We start from the raw sequence: 6,312 nt of genomic DNA, 5'->3' as shown, positions 1-6,312 counted from the left end.
TCCCATAACACCCTGTATATTATGATATTTCATTGTTTGAGGAAGTTAATATAAAATTTTTATCTCAATTTAAGTTCCGTCGAAAGTGATATAAAACACTCCCAATTCAAATTTTTTTTAGAGTTTACGGGGCTCAATCTGTTTTGTGGAGCAACTATTTATACAATAATGAACATTAAATTGTTATTATTATCCGAAAATATGAAATATTTTGTACAAATCGGAGAGGCCGGTTTGGGGAGACCATTTGACTTCCCCAACTGGTCTCATCACCTCGAGAGGAATGGATCATTCGTCCTGAATATACTGATCCCTATATTTCTACCCACCAGAATTTCCTCTCCTTCCTTTCTTTAAAAAGTCCCTCTACACTGATGAGATGACACATAGTCCATGAGAGAAATTATTTTCTGCCATCGAGCACCTATTGGGTGTTAGGTATTATCGGCGCCTTGGCTCCTCGGGTCCTTGGCGCCTTGGCAAGTCGACAATTACGCACAGAACCGGTTCTGATTTAAATATAACATATTTATATACGACCACCATGATACAGGTATAAGCCTACTATGGCAGTCGAGAGAATACAAATACATTGTAATGTAATTTTTTTATTAACTTATAAAAATAGGAGGAGTTTGTTTGCCCTAGTTTAGACATTTACATATACATTTACACATACATCTACAGATTTATTCTGATATTGATAAAATTTTGCACACTTGACCTTTCAAACAAGAGGGTGGTCACTGTCTACGTGAAATTTCTAAGATCTCTAGTAATAAAAATGTTAGAACCGAGAATAATAATTTCATCAGAACCATTTCTCCAATCTCTATACAATTTTATTTTTTTCTTCGCTTTTAATGACTTTTTGGGGATCTGGTGAGGAGGCACGAAATGAAAGATGGTGTGAAGGTCACAGTGTTTTATTTGAGTCAGGTTGCCGTATGTGAGATGACTTTAGGACTGATGATGAAGACTCCGGATGCAGGCGGTGAAGTGCTGGTCAAGCGCGGGTCAGTGAGTCGACGCCGCTGCTGGTGACCGGACTCGTTGACTGTCAGGAACTGGTGAAGAGCGTGGGTCTTCCGGGTGCTCCAGTGCTGCACAGCTGATATGTCACAGACCGGCGAGGATGCCGCGTGGTCTAGATGCGTGGATGTAGCGCTGGTCAGATGTGCTGGAACCAGAGCGCTGTGATCCGGTGTAACGCTGGCCAGGGACGATGGACGGGGCCAGGGCGCTGTGTTGATCCCGATGGAGTCCATGATCGAACCATGCAAAGCCGGGTGTTATCGTCCCGCGTACAGCGGAGGGGCGCGGGTTGTCACTCGCGAAGTCTTGCTAATTGTTGAACGACTGATGGCTGACTGACTGACGAGTTCCTTCACTGACAAGGTGAAGAAGCTTCTCGAAAAACATTTTAGTTGCTATGTAGATATTGCCAAACTAAAATTAAAAAATAAAAGAACATCCAAGAAGCTTGTTTGGAAAAAGCCGAAACTTCTAGAATGCCGTTCGAATATTAACTCACAACAAATGTACTAAAAAACGAATTAAAATGAACAATTTTGTAATGTTTTTATAATCTGTAAATGGTATAAAATAAAGTCGCTTTCTTTCGGAAGGTTTAAAATTATAATACACGCATTTTACATTTTTAAAAAGAAGAGACAATTCGATGTTTTGAAATCAAGTCGTAAAAAAAATATTTTTGGACGGTTACACTAATACATCAATGGTTACACTGCTAACGCTGGCTAAACCTTATGAGATACATCAAAATAATGTACTCCGGATTTGTATATCTTAAAAAAGCAAAGTGGTTAATTTACTTTAAAAGTAGTTTGTCTCATCTCATCTTCTTTCCAATTTAGAAGTACATTAAGTATAGTGTAAATACCTATAAATCACGATCAGCCATTGATGCTGTTGAATGAACATTTTGTGGATATTTGGAATTTATATAATTAATTAATTTATATTAACACAGTTGGCCTAGAGGAAAATAATTCCTCACATTTACTATGTGTCTTCTCATCAGTGTAGAGGGACTTTTTAAAGAAAGGAAGGAGAGGAAATTCTGGTGGGTAGAAATATAGGGATCAGTATATTCAGGACGAATGATCTATTCCTCTCGAGGTGATGAGACCAGTTGGGGAAGTCAAATGGTCTCCCCAAACCGGCCTCTCCGATTTGTACAAAATATTTCATCTTTTCGGATAATAATAACAATTTAATGTATAAATAGTTGGTCCACAAAACAGATTGAGACCCGTTATCTCTAAAAAAACATTTTAATTGGGAGTATATCAGAGAACACGGCAAAACGGCACAATTTTACATGCAATATATAAATCTGATCGAGTATTACTTTCTTTTGAGCCGATCGATACGAGAAAACAATTTTGAGCTTTACAAATACGTACTTCCAAAAATTTATAATATATTTTTCATACAAAATCATCCAAATTATGCGCGATGGCTCACAAAGCACCATGACGACATATTAAAAGTCCAAGACACTCACCCAGGCCTCGAGCTTCATTTAAAACGTCATGACTTGGGTATCAAGCGCACTGACAAAGCGTTTTCTAGACAACCCGTTGATTTAACACTAGAACAAACCATAAACGCCGATGCTGCTAAGCGATTGTCTGGTGTTAGCCATTTTACTAATTCCTTGTCAGGCCGACAGCGTTGGGCAAAAAGCCATGCACTGAGATCCACCATTATAACTCATGTTTTAGAAGAAACTAATATTACCAGGGTACAAGACGTTACCTCTGATCTGCAGACAGCCAACATTTCCAAAAACAAAAAGGCAGTGAAGAAACTTGTCGATACTGTAGAATCTTATGGCAATCCCTTTGATTATCAAGACGATAAAGACGAACTGTACAATATTGTCACTGGGAATTCAGTAACGAATGAAACCGCAGACTTTCTGCTCAATATAGAGGCTACAGGAGAAAATCAGAGAAAAGAATTTATATCTCAATGTAATGAAAATCCCGACCGTTTCGAGAAACCAATAAAACGCAATGAAATCAGGAATTTCTGTTCAGATAAATCAAAAAAGCCATGTAAAGCAGCACAAAAACTGCAAGTTATAAAAGCAGAACGAAACGTCTTCGGTCGTCTTTTAGGAATTTCCCTTAATCAGAAACTAGATTTGCCAAAAGTTTTGGAATATCCATTATCTTCATCGTCACCTTCAATGAGTCATTTAGATGGTTCCTTGATGAAGACTAACAAGGCTGCACTCATGAAAATATTGGAAAAAACAGCCAATGCCAATACGCCACAAAAAATTGATGTTGTGATTGTAGATGGATTCTACATTCTCCATTTAATACCAGTGCATGTGAAAACATTTGGTGAAATGTCGCTATACATTTTGAAAAAATGTATGAGCTACAAAGCAAACCGTATCGATGTAATATTTGATTCTTATTTATCACCCTCAATCAAAGATTTTGAACGTGAAATGAGAGCTGGGCACAAAGCTACCCCCAAAACACAGTATAAAATAACATCGCCAAAACAAATCAGACCAAGAAATTTCGTCAAAGAATTAAGAATTACACAATTCAAAGAAGAACTCGTGCATTTTTTCATAAAATATTGGAGTTCTGAGGAGGCTAGTCTAGTCATTTCTGGAAGCACGGTTAATCTCAACTTTGAAAATAATTGTTATTCGTATGAATATCAAAGCGACGGCAAAAAGGTTGTGCAAAACGATAACCCTAATTTGATGTGTGGGCACCACGAAGAAACCGATACAAAAATAATATACCACATATACAGTATTCAAGAACCATCTAATATTTTGATTAAAACTTCTGACACTGATGTAATCGTCATTTTACTGGGAAATTTGGACAAATTCGAAAAGCATGAAATATTTATTGAATCCGGCACTCTTGCCAAACGACGTATTGTAAATGTTAACAAAATTTATCTCAGTATTGGTGCTACATTGGCAAAGAGTTTGCCAGCGTTTCATGCTTTGACAGGGTGTGATTATACCCCTGCATTTTATAGAAAGGGCAAACAAAAACCTTACAATATCCTAAGTAAAAACACAGTTTATCAAGAGGCTCTAATAGAGCTAAGTTCTAATGCTCCATTGACAAATGAAATCAAATGCAAAATTGAACAATTCATATGTGAGTTATATGGTGTGAAGAGTAAATCTGTAAACGAGGCCCGCCATAAGATTTTCCTCAAAAAATTGAGCCCAATAAAGAGAATGAAAAATTTAACAAAACTCTTATGAATTTTGATGCTGCTTTTTTGCCACCGTCTGAAATCGAACTAGTTCAACAGATACTTAGAGCTAAATACGTATCAAATATCTGGATAAATTCAACCAAAAATCCTCCAAGCTATCTATTGCCAATTGAACATGGGTGGAAAGAAGAACACGGCAAATATGTCCCTATCTGGTATGCAGGGAACCGACTACCAGATAAAGTATCTGATGTTACTGTAACGGAGTCAGAAAATGACAATATTTCTGGTGATGTCAGTGGTAAGTTTTATACGATTGCGGATGTATAGGTAAAAATCGTTAGGAAACGAAAAGTTTGCATGTATTTGTTTCTTATTAATGGCATATTACGTATCTAAACCATAAATCTCATTAAGCTATACATACAAGAGTTCGTTTCCTTCTGTTTTTTATATATACATATGTATAATAATTTTCATATCATCAAAATCGTCATTTTTTCTATCAAACTTTACAGTTATTTTATCACATTACAGACTCCTCGTCTACGTGCCTAAGCAGCGAGGAAGAAGATGACGAAATCTAAGTTAAATCTATCCAAGTTAAAAAAGAAATCTTGAATATTGAAATTGAATATTTTAAGTTTTTTATGAATGTTTCTACCTTAATATCAAAATCTAATTCCATTATTCCATTCCAATTTTGTGCTCTGAGTTGTAATCTTAGTTCTTCTTCGTCATATTTTGCATAGTTCCGATAAGCTTTGGTGTTTATAAAATGTTTTTTCGTATTTCGATTTTGCTCTATAATTTGAATTATGGAGTGATCTGTGATTCTGGGTGCATCTAATAGATTTACCTGTAGTTCAAATACATTTGTTATCACCAGATCAATTAATGTACTTGATGTTAGAGTTACTCTAGTGGGATCTTTTACCAGTTGTTTCATCCCATTGAATTCAATGATTAAGTTTTTAAGTTTTTTGTATAGATGTCTGCATTTTTATTCATGTTTATATTGAAATCTCCTACTATAATATTAGGTTGTCTTTTTTTATGTTTTCTGAACACCATTTTTCGAAGTACGTTAAGAAATCCCTCAAACTCGAATTAGGTAAACGGTATACGATACCGTAGACCCCTTTTTTAAGCTATTTTTTACTTTTATCGCCAAAATCCATGATGTTTTGATGTGACTAATGAAAAAGCTCATAAAAATATTAAAAGAATATTAGAAGTAAGTAAATATTTAACTCTTTAAGCCTTAGTAATATTCTACAAAATGATTAATCTGTGATTTTACCCAAAGATGTTTAGATTATGGAAGTTGAATTAATAAAAATTGGATTTGTTCGATTTAATTTTTTTATTTTATTGATTACTGTTATTTTTTTCTTTGAAATACAACCACTGAGAGCAGGCAGACCAACTCGTTTCACCTGTGGAGACACCATACTTCGAATAGGTACTAAAACTGACCATTTCTGTTATCGTTTTTTTCGCAACAATGCAATGACTTGCGCGCATCATAACTCTGAAATGCAACCACTGAGAGCCGCCAAACCAACTTGTTTCATCTGCGGAGAGGCCATACTTTGAATATATACTAAAACTGACAATTTCTCTGATCGTTTTTTTTTTTCGAAACAATGTAGCCTAATCTTGTAAGCTTTATAACTCGAAGTTGCAACCACTTAGAGCAGGCAGACCAACTTTTTTCATATGCGGAGACACCGTACTTTGAATATGTACTAAAACTACCCATTTCTGTGATCTTTTTTTTTTTAGCAACAATGTAGCCTAATCTTGTAAGCTCTATAACTCATAGTTGCAACCACTTAGAGCAGGCAGACCAACTTTTTTCATATGTGGAGACGCCATACTTTGAATATGTACTAAAATTACCCATTTCTCTGATCGTTTTTTTTTCGAAACAATGAAGCCTCTTGTAAGCTCTATAACTCATAGTTGCAACCACTTAGAGCAGGCAGACCAACTTTTTTCATATGCGGAGACACCGTACTTTGAATATGTACTAAAACTACCCATTTCTGTGATCTTTTTTTTTTTAGCAAC

This window comes from Hesperophylax consimilis, chromosome 21, assembly GCF_061612785.1.
Source record: "Hesperophylax consimilis isolate HC1 chromosome 21, BYU_Hcon_1.0, whole genome shotgun sequence".
Lineage (NCBI taxonomy): Eukaryota > Metazoa > Arthropoda > Insecta > Trichoptera > Limnephilidae > Hesperophylax > Hesperophylax consimilis.
Note: the sequence above shows the minus strand (reverse complement) of the source record.